Below are 24,964 nucleotides of genomic sequence, written 5' to 3' on the forward strand. Positions count from 1 at the left end.
AAATTGCGCGATTCTTGCAATTCTCTTTCAGCCTCTCATCAACTAGCTGTTTTTGCAGAATATTAAAAATAGGATAGTTTATTCACTACTCATATTAACTAGGTGTCATTTACGTTACCTTAAGTCATTTATTTTTCAACCTGGATTTTACAAAGGTGCATGACATGCAGGCGCTAAAAAGTTGTCAGGAGGGGGTTTCCAACCATGCCTATAGGGGAGTCTGCGACCTGAATGACTTAATGGTTATTTTCAATGCAATCAAGTTTTTTTATTTTATTTTAGGGTTTAACAAGGTTTCTCACCTGTTACCTGTGGCTTGACTTTAGATGTGGCCAGTTCGATTACCCTGCAGACTATAAGAGTGTCTTCAGAATATGGCCAATTTGACATGAATTTAAAAATGCCTCAGATAGGGTCTGCATTTGAGAGTGTTTATTATGAATTGTTATTTCACTGTGTGAACTAAAAAACTGTCAGAAGTGGGATTTGAACCCACGCCTCCATGGGAGACTGCGACCTGAACGCAGCGCCTTAGACCACTCGGCCATCCTGACTACAGCACAGTAACTGGGTATCGGGTTAAAGTGTATGCGTTAAAAGTAGAAATATGAACAACGCTCTAAAATCACCACAGAGACCAGAACAACTATGCACGATACTGACTTGCACTTTCAATAGTCATTTGTTTTTACAAATTAAAAAGTCCAGTCATTGATTTAAAACCTGTTTAGGATATGGCAGACATATGCCCCCTTTGGAGAGATTGGGTACCCCTAGTAAACTGAAAAAAAAATCTGTCAACAATTGCTAATATATGCAAATAAAATTATTATTGGATAGAAAACACTCTAAAGATTCTATAACCGTTGGAATTATGTCTGTAAGTATAGTAGAACTCACAGGGCAGGCATTCTTCCAAACTAGTTTTTGTGGCCATGAAGTTGGAGCAACTTTGACGTCATGGCCCCCACCCTTCCCAACCAGTTATGATTCTGGGGAGACTTTCTATCTCTTCCGCTAGATGTCCTCTTTCAGTAGAGCTTTGAATCGTTCAAATCCCGCGAGAATTGACCCTATGGGAGTGAAATTAGTGCGTGCCACGAGAAAATAGGCTGTGCGTAGGGGCGCGAATTGGTCCCAGCCATTCCTTTGTTCCAGCACTCAAGAGAGGGGCAGACGATGGCCGATTGAATTGAAGTTTGTTTTGTGTGTCTAAACATCATAAAGCTTGCTTCTGCACTTAGTTTGACCTGTTTAGTCGACATATAATATGTAATTTTGAAGTTTTGATGCGCAACTTTTCCGGACCAGAGGACGTTTGGGTGCATTTCAGCTGATGTTATTAGCAGTAGCTAATACAAAGACGCAAGACTTGAAACCAAACGATGTATTGGGTAAGTCTGAAGCCTTCCAGAACATTCTGAACGAAGACCATCGAAGGTAAGGGAATATTTATGCTTAAATCTGTGTTTCTGTTGACTCCAACATTACGTAGAAATGTAGCTTGGAACTGAGCGCCGTCTCAGCATATTGAATAGTGTGCGATTTCTGTAACGTTAAAAGTAAATCTAACAAAGCGGTTGCATAAGAAGCAGTGTATCTTTCTAACTATATGTAGAACATGTATATTTAGTCAAAGTTTATGATGTCTATTTACGTTACCTTGCCGCGCTACCTAGATTTCCTGCGGGCATTTTTGAGTAATTTCTGAACGTGAACTCACTGTAAATGGACATTTATGGATATAAATGGCATATTATTGAAAAAAAAAATGTACTGTGTAACATGTCATATTACTGTCATCTGATGAAGATTTTCAAAAGGTTAGTGAACGATTTATTTTTAATCCTGCGTTTGTTGATTGCATGTTTTGGCTATTCAAATGAGCTGTGTCTGGTGGTGGTTTTACATATATATGTGCTATGTTTTCGCCGTAAAACATTTTAGAAATCTGACTTGCTGGCTAGATGAACAAGGTGTTTATCTTTCATTTGAGCTATGGACTTGGACTTGTTAATGTGTGGAGGTTAAATATTTGTAAGAATATTTTTGCGTTCCATGCGCCACCGTTTCAGCTGAACGTGGGAGGGTTGATTCCCAATTGGGAACCAATATCGTAGACAGGTTAACCTCAATATGGCCTTCAATGGGAAAGAGTAGTAAATCGCCATTGAATGAGCGCTAAACTGGCATCAGAATATGGCCATTCTGATATAAATGATAAAATTCCTCAGATAAGACTGAAAAAGTGTCTGGAAATATCAGCAACCATCAGGGTAAGAGTGACAACAGGTCCACATGGGGGAAATCCTTACAAATGGCTTAATGGGTCATTTCAACGCAATCGTGTTATTATTTATTTTTAGGGTTTAACAAGGCAGCTCACCTGTGACTTGACATTAGATGCGGCGACTTCGATTACCCTGCAGACGATATTCTTGTTCTTCCCGCCAATACAATCCACTGACAACGACCGACGAGTTCTGCGTTCCGAGATCATTTTTGTTATTTGCCTGTTTGGGGCCCGCCTGTGAAATTGCGCGATTCTTGCAATTCTCTTTCAGCCTCTCATCAACTAGCTGTTTTTGCAGAATATTAAAAATAGGATAGTTATTCACTACTCATATTAACTAGGTGTCATTTACGTTACCTTAAGTCATTTATTTTTCAACTGGATTTTACAAAGGTGCATGACATGCAGGCGCTAAAAAGTTGTCAGGAGGGGGTTTCCAACCATGCCTATAGGGGAGTCTGCGACCTGAATGACTTAATGGTTATTTTCAATGCAATCAAGTTTTTTATTTTATTTTAGGGTTTAACAAGGTTTCTCACCTGTTACCTGTGGCTTGACTTTAGATGTGGCCAGTTCGATTACCCTGCAGACTATAAGAGTGTCTTCAGAATATGGCCAATTTGACATGAATTTAAAAATGCCTCAGATAGGGTCTGCATTTGAGAGTGTTTATTATGAATTGTTATTTCACTGTGTGAACTAAAAAACTGTCAGAAGTGGGATTTGAACCCACGCCTCCATGGGAGACTGCGACCTGAACGCAGCGCCTTAGACCACTCGGCCATCCTGACTACAGCACAGTAACTGGGTATCGGGTTAAAGTGTATGCGTTAAAAGTAGAAATATGAACAACGCTCTAAAATCACCACAGAGACCAGAACAACTATGCACGATACTGACTTGCACTTTCAATAGTCATTTGTTTTTACAAATTAAAAAGTCCAGTCATTGATTTAAAACCTGTTTAGGATATGGCAGACATATGCCCCCTTTGGAGAGATTGGGTACCCCTAGTAAACTGAAAAAAAAATCTGTCAACAATTGCTAATATATGCAAATAAAAATTATTATTGGATAGAAAACACTCTAAAGATTCTATAACCGTTGGAATTATGTCTGTAAGTATAGTAGAACTCACAGGGCAGGCATTCTTCCAAACTAGTTTTTGTGGCCATGAAAGTTGGAGCAACTTTGACGTCATGGCCCCCACCCTTCCCAACCAGTTATGATTCTGGGGAGACTTTCTATCTCTTCCGCTAGATGTCCTCTTTCAGTAGAGCTTTGAATCGTTCAAATCCCGCGAGAATTGACCCTATGGGAGTGAAATTAGTGCGTGCCACGAGAAAATAGGCTGTGCGTAGGGGGCGCGAATTGGTCCCAGCCATTCCTTTGTTCCAGCACTCAAGAGAGGGGCAGACGATGGCCGATTGAATTGAAGTTTGTTTTGTGTGTCTAAAACATCATAAAGCTTGCTTCTGCACTTAGTTTGACCTGTTTAGTCGACATATAATATGTAATTTTGAAGTTTTGATGCGCAACTTTTCCGGACCAGAGGACGTTTTGGGTGCATTTCAGCTGATGTTATTAGCAGTAGCTAATACAAAGACGCAAGACTTGAAACCAAACGATGTATTGGGTAAGTCTGAAGCCTTCCAGAACATTCTGAACGAAGACCATCGAAGGTAAGGGAATATTTATGCTTAAATCTGTGTTTCTGTTGACTCCAACATTACGTAGAAATGTAGCTTGGAACTGAGCGCCGTCTCAGCATATTGAATAGTGTGCGATTTCTGTAACGTTAAAAGTAAATCTAACAAAGCGGTTGCATAAAGAAGCAGTGTATCTTTCTAACTATATGTAGAACATGTATATTTAGTCAAAGTTTATGATGTCTATTTACGTTACCTTGCCGCGCTACCTAGATTTCCTGCGGGCATTTTTGAGTAATTTCTGAACGTGAACTCACTGTAAATGGACATTTATGGATATAAATGGCATATTATTGAAAAAAAAAATGTACTGTGTAACATGTCATATTACTGTCATCTGATGAAGATTTTCAAAAGGTTAGTGAACGATTTATTTTTTAATCCTGCGTTTGTTGATTGCATGTTTTGGCTATTCAAATGAGCTGTGTCTGGTGGTGGTTTTACATATATATGTGCTATGTTTTCGCCGTAAAACATTTAGAAATCTGACTTGCTGGCTAGATGAACAAGGTGTTTATCTTTCATTTGAGCTATGGACTTGGACTTGTTAATGTGTGGAGGTTAAATATTTGTAAGAATATTTTTGCGTTCCATGCGCCACCGTTTCAGCTGAACGTGGGAGGGTTGATTCCCAATTGGGAACCAATATCGTAGACAGGTTAACCTCAATATGGCCTTCAATGGGAAAAGAGTAGTAAATCGCCATTGAATGAGCGCTAAACTGGCATCAGAATATGGCCATTCTGATATAAATGATAAAATTCCTCAGATAAGACTGAAAAAGTGTCTGGAAATATCAGCAACCATCAGGGTAAGAGTGACAACAGGTCCACATGGGGGAAATCCTTACAAATGGCTTAATGGGTCATTTCAACGCAATCGTGTTATTATTTATTTTTAGGGTTTAACAAGGCAGCTCACCTGTGACTTGACATTAGATGCGGCGACTTCGATTACCCTGCAGACGATATTCTTGTTCTTCCCGCCAATACAATCCACTGACAACGACCGACGAGTTCTGCGTTCCGAGATCATTTTTGTTATTTGCCTGTTTGGGGCCCGCCTGTGAAATTGCGCGATTCTTGCAATTCTCTTTCAGCCTCTCATCAACTAGCTGTTTTTGCAGAATATTAAAAATAGGATAGTTATTCACTACTCATATTAACTAGGTGTCATTTACGTTACCTTAAGTCATTTATTTTTCAACTGGATTTTACAAAGGTGCATGACATGCAGGCGCTAAAAAGTTGTCAGGAGGGGGTTTCCAACCATGCCTATAGGGGAGTCTGCGACCTGAATGACTTAATGGTTATTTTCAATGCAATCAAGTTTTTTATTTTTATTTTAGGGTTTAACAAGGTTTCTCACCTGTTACCTGTGGCTTGACTTTAGATGTGGCCAGTTCGATTACCCTGCAGACTATAAGAGTGTCTTCAGAATATGGCCAATTTGACATGAATTTAAAAATGCCTCAGATAGGGTCTGCATTTGAGAGTGTTTATTATGAATTGTTATTTCACTGTGTGAACTAAAAAACTGTCAGAAGTGGGATTTGAACCCACGCCTCCATGGGAGACTGCGACCTGAACGCAGCGCCTTAGACCACTCGGCCATCCTGACTACAGCACAGTAACTGGGTATCGGGTTAAAGTGTATGCGTTAAAAGTAGAAATATGAACAACGCTCTAAAATCACCACAGAGACCAGAACAACTATGCACGATACTGACTTGCACTTTCAATAGTCATTTGTTTTTACAAATTAAAAAGTCCAGTCATTGATTTAAAACCTGTTTAGGATATGGCAGACATATGCCCCCTTTGGAGAGATTGGGTACCCCTAGTAAACTGAAAAAAAAATCTGTCAACAATTGCTAATATATGCAAATAAAAATTATTATTGGATAGAAAACACTCTAAAGATTCTATAACCGTTGGAATTATGTCTGTAAGTATAGTAGAACTCACAGGGCAGGCATTCTTCCAAACTAGTTTTTGTGGCCATGAAAGTTGGAGCAACTTTGACGTCATGGCCCCCACCCTTCCCAACCAGTTATGATTCTGGGGAGACTTTCTATCTCTTCCGCTAGATGTCCTCTTTCAGTAGAGCTTTGAATCGTTCAAATCCCGCGAGAATTGACCCTATGGGAGTGAAATTAGTGCGTGCCACGAGAAAATAGGCTGTGCGTAGGGGCGCGAATTGGTCCCAGCCATTCCTTTGTTCCAGCACTCAAGAGAGGGGCAGACGATGGCCGATTGAATTGAAGTTTGTTTTGTGTGTCTAAAACATCATAAAGCTTGCTTCTGCACTTAGTTTGACCTGTTTAGTCGACATATAATATGTAATTTTGAAGTTTTGATGCGCAACTTTTCCGGACCAGAGGACGTTTTGGGTGCATTTCAGCTGATGTTATTAGCAGTAGCTAATACAAAGACGCAAGACTTGAAACCAAACGATGTATTGGGTAAGTCTGAAGCCTTCCAGAACATTCTGAACGAAGACCATCGAAGGTAAGGGAATATTTATGCTTAAATCTGTGTTTCTGTTGACTCCAACATTACGTAGAAATGTAGCTTGGAACTGAGCGCCGTCTCAGCATATTGAATAGTGTGCGATTTCTGTAACGTTAAAAGTAAATCTAACAAAGCGGTTGCATAAAGAAGCAGTGTATCTTTCTAACTATATGTAGAACATGTATATTTAGTCAAAGTTTATGATGTCTATTTACGTTACCTTGCCGCGCTACCTAGATTTCCTGCGGGCATTTTTGAGTAATTTCTGAACGTGAACTCACTGTAAATGGACATTTATGGATATAAATGGCATATTATTGAAAAAAAAAATGTACTGTGTAACATGTCATATTACTGTCATCTGATGAAGATTTTCAAAAGGTTAGTGAACGATTTATTTTTTAATCCTGCGTTTGTTGATTGCATGTTTTGGCTATTCAAATGAGCTGTGTCTGGTGGTGGTTTTACATATATATGTGCTATGTTTTCGCCGTAAAACATTTTAGAAATCTGACTTGCTGGCTAGATGAACAAGGTGTTTATCTTTCATTTGAGCTATGGACTTGGACTTGTTAATGTGTGGAGGTTAAATATTTGTAAGAATATTTTTGCGTTCCATGCGCCACCGTTTCAGCTGAACGTGGGAGGGTTGATTCCCAATTGGGAACCAATATCGTAGACAGGTTAACCTCAATATGGCCTTCAATGGGAAAGAGTAGTAAATCGCCATTGAATGAGCGCTAAACTGGCATCAGAATATGGCCATTCTGATATAAATGATAAAATTCCTCAGATAAGACTGAAAAAGTGTCTGGAAATATCAGCAACCATCAGGGTAAGAGTGACAACAGGTCCACATGGGGGAAATCCTTACAAATGGCTTAATGGGTCATTTCAACGCAATCGTGTTATTATTTATTTTTAGGGTTTAACAAGGCAGCTCACCTGTGACTTGACATTAGATGCGGCGACTTCGATTACCCTGCAGACGATATTCTTGTTCTTCCCGCCAATACAATCCACTGACAACGACCGACGAGTTCTGCGTTCCGAGATCATTTTTGTTATTTGCCTGTTTGGGGCCCGCCTGTGAAATTGCGCGATTCTTGCAATTCTCTTTCAGCCTCTCATCAACTAGCTGTTTTTGCAGAATATTAAAAATAGGATAGTTATTCACTACTCATATTAACTAGGTGTCATTTACGTTACCTTAAGTCATTTATTTTTCAACTGGATTTTACAAAGGTGCATGACATGCAGGCGCTAAAAAGTTGTCAGGAGGGGGTTTCCAACCATGCCTATAGGGGAGTCTGCGACCTGAATGACTTAATGGTTATTTTCAATGCAATCAAGTTTTTTATTTTTATTTTAGGGTTTAACAAGGTTTCTCACCTGTTACCTGTGGCTTGACTTTAGATGTGGCCAGTTCGATTACCCTGCAGACTATAAGAGTGTCTTCAGAATATGGCCAATTTGACATGAATTTAAAAATGCCTCAGATAGGGTCTGCATTTGAGAGTGTTTATTATGAATTGTTATTTCACTGTGTGAACTAAAAAACTGTCAGAAGTGGGATTTGAACCCACGCCTCCATGGGAGACTGCGACCTGAACGCAGCGCCTTAGACCACTCGGCCATCCTGACTACAGCACAGTAACTGGGTATCGGGTTAAAGTGTATGCGTTAAAAGTAGAAATATGAACAACGCTCTAAAATCACCACAGAGACCAGAACAACTATGCACGATACTGACTTGCACTTTCAATAGTCATTTGTTTTTACAAATTAAAAAGTCCAGTCATTGATTTAAAACCTGTTTAGGATATGGCAGACATATGCCCCCTTTGGAGAGATTGGGTACCCCTAGTAAACTGAAAAAAAAAATCTGTCAACAATTGCTAATATATGCAAATAAAAATTATTATTGGATAGAAAACACTCTAAAGATTCTATAACCGTTGGAATTATGTCTGTAAGTATAGTAGAACTCACAGGGCAGGCATTCTTCCAAACTAGTTTTTGTGGCCATGAAAGTTGGAGCAACTTTGACGTCATGGCCCCCACCCTTCCCAACCAGTTATGATTCTGGGGAGACTTTCTATCTCTTCCGCTAGATGTCCTCTTTCAGTAGAGCTTTGAATCGTTCAAATCCCGCGAGAATTGACCCTATGGGAGTGAAATTAGTGCGTGCCACGAGAAAATAGGCTGTGCGTAGGGGCGCGAATTGGTCCCAGCCATTCCTTTGTTCCAGCACTCAAGAGAGGGGCAGACGATGGCCGATTGAATTGAAGTTTGTTTTGTGTGTCTAAAACATCATAAAGCTTGCTTCTGCACTTAGTTTGACCTGTTTAGTCGACATATAATATGTAATTTTGAAGTTTTGATGCGCAACTTTTCCGGACCAGAGGACGTTTTGGGTGCATTTCAGCTGATGTTATTAGCAGTAGCTAATACAAAGACGCAAGACTTGAAACCAAACGATGTATTGGGTAAGTCTGAAGCCTTCCAGAACATTCTGAACGAAGACCATCGAAGGTAAGGGAATATTTATGCTTAAATCTGTGTTTCTGTTGACTCCAACATTACGTAGAAATGTAGCTTGGAACTGAGCGCCGTCTCAGCATATTGAATAGTGTGCGATTTCTGTAACGTTAAAAGTAAATCTAACAAAGCGGTTGCATAAAGAAGCAGTGTATCTTTCTAACTATATGTAGAACATGTATATTTAGTCAAAGTTTATGATGTCTATTTACGTTACCTTGCCGCGCTACCTAGATTTCCTGCGGGCATTTTTGAGTAATTTCTGAACGTGAACTCACTGTAAATGGACATTTATGGATATAAATGGCATATTATTGAAAAAAAAAATGTACTGTGTAACATGTCATATTACTGTCATCTGATGAAGATTTTCAAAAGGTTAGTGAACGATTTATTTTTTAATCCTGCGTTTGTTGATTGCATGTTTTGGCTATTCAAATGAGCTGTGTCTGGTGGTGGTTTTACATATATATGTGCTATGTTTTCGCCGTAAAACATTTTAGAAATCTGACTTGCTGGCTAGATGAACAAGGTGTTTATCTTTCATTTGAGCTATGGACTTGGACTTGTTAATGTGTGGAGGTTAAATATTTGTAAGAATATTTTTGCGTTCCATGCGCCACCGTTTCAGCTGAACGTGGGAGGGTTGATTCCCAATTGGGAACCAATATCGTAGACAGGTTAACCTCAATATGGCCTTCAATGGGAAAGAGTAGTAAATCGCCATTGAATGAGCGCTAAACTGGCATCAGAATATGGCCATTCTGATATAAATGATAAAATTCCTCAGATAAGACTGAAAAAGTGTCTGGAAATATCAGCAACCATCAGGGTAAGAGTGACAACAGGTCCACATGGGGGAAATCCTTACAAATGGCTTAATGGGTCATTTCAACGCAATCGTGTTATTATTTATTTTTAGGGTTTAACAAGGCAGCTCACCTGTGACTTGACATTAGATGCGGCGACTTCGATTACCCTGCAGACGATATTCTTGTTCTTCCCGCCAATACAATCCACTGACAACGACCGACGAGTTCTGCGTTCCGAGATCATTTTTGTTATTTGCCTGTTTGGGGCCCGCCTGTGAAATTGCGCGATTCTTGCAATTCTCTTTCAGCCTCTCATCAACTAGCTGTTTTTGCAGAATATTAAAAATAGGATAGTTATTCACTACTCATATTAACTAGGTGTCATTTACGTTACCTTAAGTCATTTATTTTTCAACTGGATTTTACAAAGGTGCATGACATGCAGGCGCTAAAAAGTTGTCAGGAGGGGGTTTCCAACCATGCCTATAGGGGAGTCTGCGACCTGAATGACTTAATGGTTATTTTCAATGCAATCAAGTTTTTTATTTTTATTTTAGGGTTTAACAAGGTTTCTCACCTGTTACCTGTGGCTTGACTTTAGATGTGGCCAGTTCGATTACCCTGCAGACTATAAGAGTGTCTTCAGAATATGGCCAATTTGACATGAATTTAAAAATGCCTCAGATAGGGTCTGCATTTGAGAGTGTTTATTATGAATTGTTATTTCACTGTGTGAACTAAAAAACTGTCAGAAGTGGGATTTGAACCCACGCCTCCATGGGAGACTGCGACCTGAACGCAGCGCCTTAGACCACTCGGCCATCCTGACTACAGCACAGTAACTGGGTATCGGGTTAAAGTGTATGCGTTAAAAGTAGAAATATGAACAACGCTCTAAAATCACCACAGAGACCAGAACAACTATGCACGATACTGACTTGCACTTTCAATAGTCATTTGTTTTTACAAATTAAAAAGTCCAGTCATTGATTTAAAACCTGTTTAGGATATGGCAGACATATGCCCCCTTTGGAGAGATTGGGTACCCCTAGTAAACTGAAAAAAAAATCTGTCAACAATTGCTAATATATGCAAATAAAAATTATTATTGGATAGAAAACACTCTAAAGATTCTATAACCGTTGGAATTATGTCTGTAAGTATAGTAGAACTCACAGGGCAGGCATTCTTCCAAACTAGTTTTTGTGGCCATGAAAGTTGGAGCAACTTTGACGTCATGGCCCCCACCCTTCCCAACCAGTTATGATTCTGGGGAGACTTTCTATCTCTTCCGCTAGATGTCCTCTTTCAGTAGAGCTTTGAATCGTTCAAATCCCGCGAGAATTGACCCTATGGGAGTGAAATTAGTGCGTGCCACGAGAAAATAGGCTGTGCGTAGGGGCGCGAATTGGTCCCAGCCATTCCTTTGTTCCAGCACTCAAGAGAGGGGCAGACGATGGCCGATTGAATTGAAGTTTGTTTTGTGTGTCTAAAACATCATAAAGCTTGCTTCTGCACTTAGTTTGACCTGTTTAGTCGACATATAATATGTAATTTTGAAGTTTTGATGCGCAACTTTTCCGGACCAGAGGACGTTTTGGGTGCATTTCAGCTGATGTTATTAGCCTGTTAGATCTCTAGGGGCGCTATTTCATTTTTGGATAAAAAACGTTCCCGTTTTAAGCGCGATATTTTGTCACGAAAAGATGCTCGACTATGCATATTCTTGACAGTTTTGGAAAGAAAACACTCTGAAGTTTCAGAATCTGCAAAGATTTTGTCTGTAAGTGCCCCAGAACTCATTCTACAGGCGAAACCAAGATGATGCATCAACCAGGAATTAGCAGAATTTCTGAAGCTCTGTTTTCCATTGTCTCCTTATATGGCTGTGATTGCGCAAGGAATGAGCCTACACTTTCTGTCGTTCGCCCAAGGTCTTATTAGCATTGTGACGTATTTGTAGGCATATCATTGGAAGATTGACCATAAGAGACTACATTTTCCAAGTGTCCGCCTGGTGTCCTGCGTGGAATTCGGTGCGCAATTGCCAGCTGCTTGTACTTTACCATTTGATTCAGGGGAGAAAGCATGTGTCCAAGAACGATGTATCAATGAAGAGATATGTGAAAAACACCTTGATGATTGATTCTAAACAACGTTTGCCATGTTTTCAGTCGATATTATGGAGTTAATTTGGAAAAAAGTTTGCGTTTTGAGGACTGAATTTTCGGTTTTCTTTTGGTAGCCAAATGTGATGTATAAAACGGAGCTATTTCTAATACACAAAGAATCTTTTTGGAAAAACTGAGCATCTGCTATCCAACTGAGAGTATCCTCATTGAAAACATCAGAAGTTCTTCAAAGGTAAATTATTTTCTTTGAAGGCTTTTATGTTTTTGTTGAAATGTTGCGTGCTGGATGCTAACGCTAATGCTAACGCTAAATCCTTTGTTTGCTAGCTACTGTTACACAAATGATTGTTTTCCTATGGTTGAGAAGCATATTTTGAAAATCTGAGATGACAGTGTTGTTTACAAAAGGCTAAGCTTGCGAGATGGCATATTTATTTCATTTCATTTGCGATTTTCATGAATAGTTAACGTTGCGTTATGGTAATGAGCTTGAGGCTGTAGTCACGATACCGGATCCGGGTTTGGGAGATCAGAGAGGTTAACTAGGTGTCATTTACGTTACCTTAAGTCATTTATTTTTCAACTGGATTTTACAAAGGTGCATGACATGCAGGCGCTAAAAAGTTGTCAGGAGGGGGTTTCAAACCATGCCTATAGGGGAGTCTGCGACCTGAATGACTTAATGGTTATTTTCAATGCAATCGAGTTTTTCTTTTTCTTTTAGGGTTTAACAAGGTTTCTCACCTGTTACCTGTGGCTTGACTTTAGATGTGGCCAGTTCGATTACCCTGCAGACTATAAGAGTGTCTTCAGAATATGGCCAATTTGACATGAATTTAAAAATGCCTCAGATAGGGTCTGCATTTGAGAGTGTTTATTATGAATTGTTATTTCACTGTGTGAACTAAAAAACTGTCAGAAGTGGGATTTGAACCCATGCCTCCATGGGAGACTGCGACCTGAACGCAGCGCCTTAGACCGCTCGGCCATCCTGACTACAGCACAGTAACTGGGTATCGGGTTAAAGTGTATGCGTTAAAAGTAGAAATATGAACAACGCTCTAAAATCACCACAGAGACCAGAACAACTATGCACGATACTGACTTGCACTTTCAATAGTCATTTGTTTTTACAAATTAAAAAGTCCAGTCATTGATTTAAAACCTGTTAAGGATATGGCAGACATATGCCCCCTTTGGAGAGATTGGGTACCCCTAGTAAACTGAAAAAAAAATCTGTCAACAATTGCTAATATATGCAAATAAAAATTATTATTGGATAGAAAACACTCTAAAGATTCTAAAACCGTTGGAATTATGTCTGTAAGTATAGCAGAACTCACAGGGCAGGCATTCTTCCAAACTAGTTTTTGTGGCCATGAAAGTTGGAGCAACTTTGACGTCATGGCCCCCACCCTTCCCAACCAGTTATGATTCTGGGGAGACTTTCTATATCTTCCGCTAGATGTCCTCTTTCAGTAGAGCTTTGAATCGTTCAAATCCCGCAAGAATTGACCCTATGGGAGTGAAATTAGTGCGTGCCACGAGAAAATAGGCTGTGCGTAGGGGCGCGAATTGGTCCCAGCCATTCCTTTGTTCCAGCACTCAAGAGAGGGGCAGACGATGGCCGATTGAATTGAAGTTTGTTTTGTGTGTCTAAAACATCATAAAGCTTGCTTCTGCACTTAGTTTGACCTGTTTAGTCGACATATAATATGTAATTTTGAAGTTTTGATGCGCAACTTTTCCGGACCAGAGGACGTTTTGGGTGCATTTCAGCTGATGTTATTAGCAGTAGCTAATACAAAGACGCAAGACTTGAAACCAAACGATGTATTGGGTAAGTCTGAAGCCTTGCAGAACATTCTGAACGAAGACCATCGAAGGTAAGGGAATATTTATGCTTAAATCTGTGTTTCTGTTGACTCCAACATTACGTAGAAATGTAGCTTGGAACTGAGCGCCGTCTCAGCATATTGAATAGTGTGCGATTTCTGTAACGTTAAAAGTAAATCTAACAAAGCGGTTGCATAAAGAAGCAGTGTATCTTTCTAACTATATGTAGAACATGTATATTTAGTCAAAGTTTATGATGTCTATTTACGTTACCTTGCCGCGCTACCTAGATTTCCTGCGGGCATTTTTGAGTAATTTCTGAACGTGAACTCACTGTAAATGGACATTTATGGATATAAATGGCATATTATTGAAAAAAAAAATGTACTGTGTAACATGTCATATTACTGTCATCTGATGAAGATTTTCAAAAGGTTAGTGAACGATTTATTTTTTAATCCTGCGTTTGTTGATTGCATGTTTTGGCTATTCAAATGAGCTGTGTCTGGTGGTGGTTTTACATATATATGTGCTATGTTTTCGCCGTAAAACATTTTAGAAATCTGACTTGCTGGCTAGATGAACAAGGTGTTTATCTTTCATTTGAGCTATGGACTTGGACTTGTTAATGTGTGGAGGTTAAATATTTTTAAGAATATTTTTGCGTTCCATGCGCCACCGTTTCAGCTGAACGTGGGAGGGTTGATTACCAATTGGGAACCAATATCGTAGACAGGTTAACCTCAATATGGCCTTCAATGGGAAAGAGTAGTAAATCGCCATTGAATGAGCGCTAAACTGGCATCAGAATATGGCCATTCTGATATAAATGATAAAATTCCTCAGATAAGACTGAAAAAGTGTCTGGAAATATCAGCAACCATCAGGGTAAGAGTGACAACAGGTCCACATGGGGGAAATCCTTACAAATGGCTTAATGGGTCATTTCAACGCAATCGTGTTATTATTTATTTTTAGGGTTTAACAAGGCAGCTCACCTGTGACTTGACATTAGATTTGGCGACTTCGATTACCCTGCAGACGATATTTTTGTTCTTCCCGCCAATACAATCCACTGACAACGACCGACGAGTTCTGCGTTCCGAGATTATTTTTGTTATTTGCCTGTTTGGGGCCCGCCTGTGAAATTGCGCGATTCTTGCAATTCTCTTTCAGCCTCTCATCAACTAGCTGTTTTTGCAGAATATTAAAAATACGATAGTTATTCACTACTCATATTAACTAGGTGTCATTTACGTTACCTTAAGTCATTTATTTTTCAACTGGATTTTACAAAGGTGCATGACATGCAGGCGCTAAAAAGTTGTCAGGAGGGGGTTTCAAACCATGCCTATAGGGGAGTCTGCGACCTGAATGACTTAATGGTTATTTTCAATGCAATCAAGTTTTTTCTTTTTCTTTTAGGGTTTAACAAGGTTTCTCACCTGTTACCTGTGGCTTGACTTTAGATGTGGCCAGTTCGATTACCCTGCAGACTATAAGAGTGTCTTCAGAATATGGCCAATTTGACATGAATTTAAAAATGCCTCAGATAGGACCAAGAAAGTGTCTGGAGCTTCCCGTCAGGGTAAGAGTGACAACAGGTTTCCACATGTCAAAATGGGGGAAATCTTAGCAAATGGCTTAATGGTTATTCATGAGAATCGTGTTGTTGTATTGTTGAGTGTATCATGGGATCTCACCTGAAATCTGTGGCTTGACTACAAACCTGTAACCTATGCAACTGTGGCCTATAGAGCTAGAAGGCTGGATAACCAGGTGTGTAAAGGTGTGAAGTGGGATAGATGGCCTGCAGTCCTATCCCAAATGGACAACTAATCCCTATGTACTTGCGGAGATCTGAGAGGATGCGATTGGTATAAGAAACACGACTAAACTTCAACCTCCGGAGGGGTCAAAAAAATGCATTTTCATTGTCGGCAGGATTTGAACCTGCGCAGGAAGATCCTAATGGATTTCTAGTCCATCGCCTTAACGACTCGGCCACGACAACGTTGACAGAAGAAAACAGGCTTGTTAGGAGTGAATGGGCCAACAGGCATAGCCTACAGAAAGTGAAATTTAACAACTGAAAGATAATGCAGTAACTCATTATAATGCAATAACACAAAATGTTCCCCTCATTCATTTGTTATTAAGTCCAGCTGTTTTCTTATTTAACCTTGATCTTTGCTCAGCTCCAGAAGGTCTGCATTTGAGAGTGTTTATTATGAATTGTTATTTCACTGTGTGAAGTTGTTATTTCATCATTCTTATTATTACTGCTGAGCAGCATGACTCCTGAGAGGCACTAAAAAACTGTCAGAAGTGGGATTTGAACCCACGCCTCCATGGGAGACTGCGACCTGAACGCAGCGCCTTAGAACGCTCGGCCATCCTGACTACAGCACAGTAACTGGGTATCGGGTTAAAGTGTATGCGGTAAAAGTAGAAATATGAACAACGCTCTAAAATCACCACAGAGACCAGAACAACTATGCACGATACTGACTTGCACTTTCAATAGTCATTTGTTTTTATAAATTAAAACGTCCAGTCATTGATTTAACCTCAATATGGCCTTCAATGGGAAAGAGTAGTAAATCGTCATTGAATGAGCGCTAAACTGGCATCAGAATATGGCCATTCTGATATAAATGATAAAATTCCTCAGATAAGACTGAAAAAGTGTCTGGAAATATCAGCAACCATCAGGGTAAGAGTGACAACAGGTCCACATGGGGGAAATCCTTACAAATGGCTTAATGGGTCATTTCAACGCAATCGTGTTATTATTTATTTTTAGGGTTTAACAAGGCAGCTCACCTGTGACTTGACATTAGATGCGGCGACTTCGATTACCCTGCAGACGATATTTTTGTTCTTCCCGCCAATACAATCCACTGACAACGACCGACGAGTTCTGCGTTCCGAGATTATTTTTGTTATTTGCCTGTTTGGGGCCCGCCTGTGAAATTGCGCGATTCTTGCAATTCTCTTTCAGCCTCTCATCAACTAGCTGTTTTTGCAGAATATTAAAAATACGATAGTTATTCACTACTCATATTAACTAGGTGTCATTTACGTTACCTTAAGTCATTTATTTTTCAACTGGATTTTACAAAGGTGCATGACATGCAGGCGCTAAAAAGTTGTCAGGAGGGGGTTTCAAACCATGCCTATAGGGGAGTCTGCGACCTGAATGACTTAATGGTTATTTTCAATGCAATCGAGTTTTTTCTTTTTCTTTTAGGGTTTAACAAGGTTTCTCACCTGTTACCTGTGGCTTGACTTTAGATGTGGCCAGTTCGATTACCCTGCAGCCTAAGAGTGTCTTCAGAATATGGCCAATTTGACATGAATTTAAAAATGCCTCAGTTAGGACCAAAAAAGTGTCTGGAGCTTCCCGTCAGGGTAAGAGTGACAACAGGTTTCCACATGTCAAAATGGGGGAAATCTTAGCAAATGGCTTCATGGTTATTCATGAGAATCGTGTTGTTGTATTGTTGAGTGTATCATGGGATCTCACCTGAAATCTGTGGCTTGACTACAAACCTGTAACCTATGCTACTGTGGCCTATAGAGCTAGAAGGCTGGATAACCAGGTGTGTAAAGGTGTGAAGTGGGATAGATGGCCTGCAGTCCTATCCCAAATGGACAACTAATCCCTATGTACTTGCGGAGATCTGAGAGGATGCGATTGGTATAAGAAACACGACTAAACTTCAACCTCCGGAGGGGTCAAAAAAATGCATTTTCGTTGTCGGCAGGATTTGAACCTGTGCAGGAAGATCCTAATGGATTTCTAGTCCATCGCCTTAACCACTCGGCCACGACAACATTGACAGAAGAAAACAAGCTTGTTAGGAGTGAATGGGCCAACAGGCATAGCCTACAGAAAGTGAAATTTAACAACTGAAAGATAATGCAGTAACTCATTATAATGCAATAACACAAAATGTTCCCCTCATTCATTTGTTATTAAGTCCAGCTGTTTTCTTATTTAACCTCGATCTTTGCTCAGCTCCAGTAGGTCTGCATTGGAGAGTGTTTATTATGAATTGTTATTTCACTGTGTGAAGTTGTTATTTCATCATTCTTATTATTACTGCTGAGCAGCATGACTCCTGAGAGGCACTAATAAACTGTCAGAAGTGGGATTTGAACCCACGCCTCCATGGGAGACTGCGACCTGAACGCAGCGCCTTAGACCGCTCGGCCATCCTGACTACAGCACAGTAACTGGGTATCGGGTTAAAGTGTATGCGGTAAAAGTAGAAATATGAACAACGCTCTAAAATCACCACAGAGACCAGAACAACTATGCACGATACTGACTTGCACTTTCAATAGTCATTTGTTTTTATAAATTAAAAAGTCCAGTCATTGATTTAACCTCAATATGGCCGTCAATGGGAAAGAGTAGTAAATCGCCATTGAATGAGCGCTAAACTGGCATCAGAATATGGCCATTCTGATATAAATGATAAAATTCCTCAGATAAGACTGAAAAAGTGTCTGGAAATATCAGCAACCATCAGGGTAAGAGTGACAACAGGTCCACATGGGGGAAATCCTTACAAATGGCTTAATGGGTCATGTCAACGCAATCGTGTTATTATTTATTTTTAGGGTTTAACAAGGCAGCTCACCTGTGACTTGACATTAGATGCGGCGACTTCGATTACCCTGCAGACGATATTTTTGTTCTTCCCGCCAATACAATCCACTGACAACGACCGACGAGTTCTGCGTTCCGAGATTATTTTTGTTATTTGCCAGTTTGGGGCCCGCCTGTGAAATTGCGCGATTCTTGCAATTCTCTTTCAGCCTCTCATCAACTAGCTGTTTTTGCAGAATATTAAAAATACGATAGTTATTCACTACTCATATTAACTAGGTGTCATTTACTTTACCTTAAGTCATTTATTTTTCAACTGGATTTTACAAAGGTGCATGACATGCAGGCGCTAAAAAGTTGTCAGGAGGGGGTTTCAAACCATGCCTATAGGGGAGTCTGCGACCTGAATGACTTAATGGTTATTTTCAAGGCAATCAAGTTTTTTCTTTTTCTTTTAGGGTTTAACAAGGTTTCTCACCTGTTACCTGTGGCTTGACTTTAGATGTGGCCAGTTCGATTACCCTGCAGACTATAAGAGTGTCTTCAGAATATGGCCAATTTGACATGAATTTAAAAATGCCTAAGATAGGACCAAAAAAGTGTCTGGAGCTTCCCGTCAGGGTAAGAGTGACAACAGGTTTCCACATGTCAAAATGGGGGAAATCTTAGCAAATGGCTTAATGGTTATTCATGAGAATCGTGTTGTTGTATTGTTGAGTGTATCATGGGATCTCACCTGAAATCTGTGGCTTGACTACAAACCTGTAACCTATGCTACTGTGGCCTATAGAGCTAGAAGGCTGGATAACCAGGTGTGTAAAGGTGTGAAGTGGGATAGATGGCCTGCAGTCCTATCCCAAATGGACAACTAATCCCTATGTACTTGCGGAGATCTGAGAGGATGCGATTGGTATAAGAAACACGACTAAACTTCAACCTCCGGAGGGGTCAAAAAAATGCATTTTCGTTGTCGGCAGGATTTGAACCTGCGCAGGAAGATCCTAATGGATTTCTAGTCCATCGCCTTAACCACTCGGCCACGACAACGTTGACAGAAGAAAACAAGCTGGTTAGGAGTGAATGGGCCAACAGGCATAGCCTACAGAAAGTGAAATTTAACAACTGAAAGATAATGCAGTAACTCATTATAATGCAATAACACAAAATGTTCCCCTCATTCATTTGTTATTAAGTCCAGCTGTTTTCTTATTTAACCTTGATCTTTGCTCAGCTCCAGAAGGTCTGCATTTGAGAGTGTTTATTATGAATTGTTATTTCACTGTGTGAAGTTGTTATTTCATCATTCTTATTATTACTGCTGAGCAGCATGACTCCTGAGAGGCACTAAAAAACTGTCAGAAGTGGGATTTGAACCCACGCCTCCATGGGAAACTGCGACCTGAACGCAGCGCCTTAGGCCGCTCGGCCATCCTGACTACCCCACAGTAACTGGGTATCGGGTTAAAGTGTATGCGGTAAAAGTAGAAATATGAACAACGCTCTAAAATCACCACAGAGACCAGAACAACTATGCACGATACTGACTTGCACTTTCAATAGTCATTTGTTTTTATGAATTAAAAAGTCCAGTCATTGATTTAACCTCAATATGGCCTTCAATGGGAAAGAGTAGTAAATCGTCATTGAATGAGCGCTAAACTGGCATCAGAATATGGCCATTCTGATATAAATGATAAAATTCCTCAGATAAGACTGAAAAAGTGTCTGGAAATATCAGCAACCATCAGGGTAAGAGTGACAACAGGTCCACATGGGGGAAATCCTTACAAATGGCTTAATGGGTCATTTCAACGCAAGCGTGTTATTATTTATTTTTAGGGTTTAACAAGGCAGCTCACCTGTGACTTGACATTAGATGCGGCGACTTCGATTACCCTGCAGACGATATTTTTGTTCTTCCCGCCAATACAATCCACTGACAACGACCGACGAGTTCTGCGTTTCGAGATTATTTTTGTTATTTGCCTGTTTGGGGCCCGCCTGTGAAATTGCGCGATTCTTGCAATTCTCTTTCAGCCTCTCATCAACTAGCTGTTTTTGCAGAATATTACAAATACGATAGTTATTCACTACTCATATTAACTAGGTGTCATTTACGTTACCTTAAGTCATTCATTTTTCAACTGGATTTTACAAAGGTGCATGACATGCAGGCGCTAAAAAGTTGTCAGGAGGGGGTTTCAAACCATGCCTATAGGGGAGTCTGCGACCTGAATGACTTAATGGTTATTTTCAATGCAATCAAGTTTTTTCTTTTTCTTTTAGGGTTTAACAAGGTTTCTCACCTGTTACCTGTGGCTTGACTTTAGATGTGGCCAGTTCGATTACCCTGCAGCCTAAGAGTGTCTTCAGAATATGGCCAATTTGACATTAATTTAAAAATGCCTCAGTTAGGACCAAAAAAGTGTCTGGAGCTTCCCGTCAGGGTAAGAGTGACAACAGGTTTCCACATGTCAAAATGGGGGAAATCTTAGCAAATGGCTTCATGGTTATTCATGAGAATCGTGTTGTTGTATTGTTGAGTGTATCATGGGATCTCACCTGAAATCTGTGGCTTGACTACAAACCTGTAACCTATGCTACTGTGGCCTATAGAGCTAGAAGGCTGGATAACCAGGTGTGTAAAGGTGTGAAGTGGGACAGATGGCCTGCAGTCCTATCCCAAATGGACAACTAATCCATATGTACTTGCGGAGATCTGAGAGGATGCGATTGGTATAAGAAACACGACTAAACTTCAACCTCCGGAGGGGTCAAAAAAATGCATTTTCGTTGTCGGCAGGATTTGAACCTGCGCAGGAAGATCCTAATGGATTTCTAGTCCATCGCCTTAACCACACGGCCACGACAACGTGGACAGAAGAAAACAAGCTTGTTAGGAGTGAATGGGCCAACAGGCATAGCCTACAGAAAGTGAAATTTAACAACTGAAAGATAATGCAGTAACTCATTATAATGCAATAACACAAAATGTTCCCCTCATTCATTTGTTATTAAGTCCAGCTGTTTTCTTATTTAACCTTGATCTTTGCTCAGCTCCAGAAGGTCTGCATTTGAGAGTGTTTATTATGAATTGTTATTTCACTGTGTGAAGTTGTTATTTCATCATTCTTATTATTACTGCTGAGCAGCATGACTCCTGAGAGGCACTAAAAAACTGTCAGAAGTGGGATTTGAACCCACGCCTCCATGGGAGACTGCGACCTGAACGCAGCGCCTTAGACCGCTCGGCCATCCTGACTACAGCACAGTAACGGGGTATCGGGTTAAAGTGTATGCGGTAAAAGTAGAAATATGAACAACGCTCTAAAATCACCACAGAGACCAGAACAACTATGCACGATACTGACTTGCACTTTCAATAGTCATTTGTTTTTATAAATTAAAAAGTCCAGTCATTGATTTAACCTCAATATGGCCTTCAATGGGAAAGAGTAGTAAATCGTCATTGAATGAGCGCTAAACTGGCATCAGAATATGGCCATTCTGATATAAATTATAAAATTCCTCAGATAAGACTGAAAAAGTGTCTGGAAATATCAGCAACCATCAGGGTAAGAGTGACAACAGGTCCACATGGGGGAAATCCTTACAAATGGCTTAATGAGTCATTTCAACGCAATCGTGTTATTATTTATTTTCAGGGTTTAACAAGGCAGCTCACCTGTGATTTGACATTAGATGCGGCGACTTTGATTACCCTGCAGACGATATTTTTGTTCTTCCCGCCAATACAATCCACTGACAACGACCGACGAGTTCTGCGTTCCGAGATTATTTTTGTTATTTGCCTGTTTGGGGCCCGCCTGTGAAATTGCGCGATTCTTGCAATTCTCTTTCAGCCTCTCATCAACTAGCTGTTTTTGCAGAATATTACAAATACGATAGTTATTCACTACTCATATTAACTAGGTGTCATTTACGTTACCTTAAGTCATTCATTTTTCAACTGGATTTTACAAAGGTGCATGACATGCAGGCGCTAAAAAGTTGTCAGGAGGGGGTTTCAAACCATGCCTATAGGGGAGTCTGCGACCTGAATGACTTAATGGTTATTTTCAATGCAATCGAGTTTTTCTTTTTCTTTTAGGGTTTAACAAGGTTTCTCACCTGTTACCTGTGGCTTGACTTTAGATGTGGCCAGTTCGATTACCCTGCAGACTATAAGAGTGTCTTCAGAATATGGCCAATTTGACATGAATTTAAAAATGCCTCAGATAGGACCAAAAAAGTGTCTGGAGCTTCCCGTCAGGGTAAGAGTGACAACAGGTTTCCACATGTCAAAATGGGGGAAATCTTAGCAAATGGCTTCATGGTTATTCATGAGAATCGTGTTGTTGTATTGTTGAGTGTATCATGGGATCTCACCTGAAATCTGTGGCTTGACTACAAACCTGTAACCTATGCTACTGTGGCCTATAGAGCTAGAAGGCTGGATAACCAGGTGTGTAAAGGTGTGAAGTGGGACAGATGGCCTGCAGTCCTATCCCAAATGGACAACTAATCCATATGTACTTGCGGAGATCTGAGAGGATGCGATTGGTATAAGAAACACGACTAAACTTCAACCTCCGGAGGGGTCAAAAAAATGCATTTTCGTTGTCGGCAGGATTTGAACCTGCGCAGGAAGATCCTAATGGATTTCTAGTCCATCGCCTTAACCACACGGCCACGACAACGTTGACAGAAGAAAACAAGCTTGTTAGGAGTGAATGGGCCAACAGGCATAGCCTACAGAAAGTGAAATTTAACAACTGAAAGATAATGCAGTAACTCATTATAATGCAATAACACAAAATGTTCCCCTCATTCATTTGTTATTAAGTCCAGCTGTTTTCTTATTTAACCTTGATCTTTGCTCAGCTCCAGAAGGTCTGCATTTGAGAGTGTTTATTATGAATTGTTATTTCACTGTGTGAAGTTGTTATTTCATCATTCTTATTATTACTGCTGAGCAGCATGACTCCTGAGAGGCACTAAAAAACTGTCAGAAGTGGGATTTGAACCCACGCCTCCATGGGAGACTGCGACCTGAACGCAGCGCCTTAGACCGCTCGGCCATCCTGACTACAGCACAGTAACGGGGTATCGGGTTAAAGTGTATGCGGTAAAAGTAGAAATATGAACAACGCTCTAAAATCACCACAGAGACCAGAACAACTATGCACGATACTGACTTGCACTTTCAATAGTCATTTGTTTTTATAAATTAAAAAGTCCAGTCATTGATTTAACCTCAATATGGCCTTCAATGGGAAAGAGTAGTAAATCGTCATTGAATGAGCGCTAAACTGGCATCAGAATATGGCCATTCTGATATAAATTATAAAATTCCTCAGATAAGACTGAAAAAGTGTCTGGAAATATCAGCAACCATCAGGGTAAGAGTGACAACAGGTCCACATGGGGGAAATCCTTACAAATGGCTTAATGAGTCATTTCAACGCAATCGTGTTATTATTTATTTTCAGGGTTTAACAAGGCAGCTCACCTGTGATTTGACATTAGATGCGGCGACTTTGATTACCCTGCAGACGATATTTTTGTTCTTCCCGCCAATACAATCCACTGACAACGACCGACGAGTTCTGCGTTCCGAGATTATTTTTGTTATTTGCCTGTTTGGGGCCCGCCTGTGAAATTGCGCGATTCTTGCAATTCTCTTTCAGCCTCTCATCAACTAGCTGTTTTTGCAGAATATTACAAATACGATAGTTATTCACTACTCATATTAACTAGGTGTCATTTACGTTACCTTAAGTCATTCATTTTTCAACTGGATTTTACAAAGGTGCATGACATGCAGGCGCTAAAAAGTTGTCAGGAGGGGGTTTCAAACCATGCCTATAGGGGAGTCTGCGACCTGAATGACTTAATGGTTATTTTCAATGCAATCGAGTTTTTCTTTTTCTTTTAGGGTTTAACAAGGTTTCTCACCTGTTACCTGTGGCTTGACTTTAGATGTGGCCAGTTCGATTACCCTGCAGACTATAAGAGTGTCTTCAGAATATGGCCAATTTGACATGAATTTAAAAATGCCTCAGATAGGACCAAAAAAGTGTCTGGAGCTTCCCGTCAGGGTAAGAGTGACAACAGGTTTCCACATGTCAAAATGGGGGAAATCTTAGCAAATGGCTTCATGGTTATTCATGAGAATCGTGTTGTTGTATTGTTGAGTGTATCATGGGATCTCACCTGAAATCTGTGGCTTGACTACAAACCTGTAACCTATGCTACTGTGGCCTATAGAGCTAGAAGGCTGGATAACCAGGTGTGTAAAGGTGTGAAGTGGGACAGATGGCCTGCAGTCCTATCCCAAATGGACAACTAATCCATATGTACTTGCGGAGATCTGAGAGGATGCAATTGGTATAAGAAACACGACTAAACTTCAACCTCCGGAGGGGTCAAAAAAATGCATTTTCGTTGTCGGCAGGATTTGAACCTGCGCAGGAAGATCCTAATGGATTTCTAGTCCATCGCCTT

General features: G+C 40.2%; 9 non-coding genes across 9 annotated transcripts; all 9 read right to left on the minus strand.

Annotated features, from left to right (window-relative positions):
• Positions 1 to 471: 471 nt before the first annotated feature.
• Positions 472 to 554, minus strand: trnal-cag. The gene has a single exon. It is a non-coding gene; the product is annotated as a tRNA-Leu (tRNA).
• A 2,447-nt stretch (positions 555 to 3,001) lies between these two features.
• On the minus strand, positions 3,002 to 3,084 carry trnal-cag. The gene has a single exon. It is a non-coding gene; the product is annotated as a tRNA-Leu (tRNA).
• Positions 3,085 to 5,539: 2,455 nt separating this feature from the next.
• trnal-cag lies at positions 5,540 to 5,622 on the minus strand. Its single transcript has one exon. It is a non-coding gene; the product is annotated as a tRNA-Leu (tRNA).
• A 2,454-nt stretch (positions 5,623 to 8,076) lies between these two features.
• Positions 8,077 to 8,159, minus strand: trnal-cag. Its single transcript has one exon. It is a non-coding gene; the product is annotated as a tRNA-Leu (tRNA).
• Positions 8,160 to 10,614: 2,455 nt separating this feature from the next.
• trnal-cag lies at positions 10,615 to 10,697 on the minus strand. Its single transcript has one exon. It is a non-coding gene; the product is annotated as a tRNA-Leu (tRNA).
• Positions 10,698 to 17,982: 7,285 nt separating this feature from the next.
• trnal-cag lies at positions 17,983 to 18,065 on the minus strand. The gene has a single exon. It is a non-coding gene; the product is annotated as a tRNA-Leu (tRNA).
• Positions 18,066 to 19,422: 1,357 nt separating this feature from the next.
• On the minus strand, positions 19,423 to 19,504 carry trnas-aga. Its single transcript has one exon. It is a non-coding gene; the product is annotated as a tRNA-Ser (tRNA).
• A 2,132-nt stretch (positions 19,505 to 21,636) lies between these two features.
• On the minus strand, positions 21,637 to 21,719 carry trnal-cag. Its single transcript has one exon. It is a non-coding gene; the product is annotated as a tRNA-Leu (tRNA).
• Positions 21,720 to 23,463: 1,744 nt separating this feature from the next.
• trnal-cag lies at positions 23,464 to 23,546 on the minus strand. Its single transcript has one exon. It is a non-coding gene; the product is annotated as a tRNA-Leu (tRNA).
• Between the last annotated feature and the right edge of the window lie 1,418 nt (positions 23,547 to 24,964).

Source organism: Oncorhynchus mykiss, unplaced genomic scaffold (assembly GCF_013265735.2).
Source record: "Oncorhynchus mykiss isolate Arlee unplaced genomic scaffold, USDA_OmykA_1.1 un_scaffold_308, whole genome shotgun sequence".
NCBI lineage: Eukaryota > Metazoa > Chordata > Actinopteri > Salmoniformes > Salmonidae > Oncorhynchus > Oncorhynchus mykiss.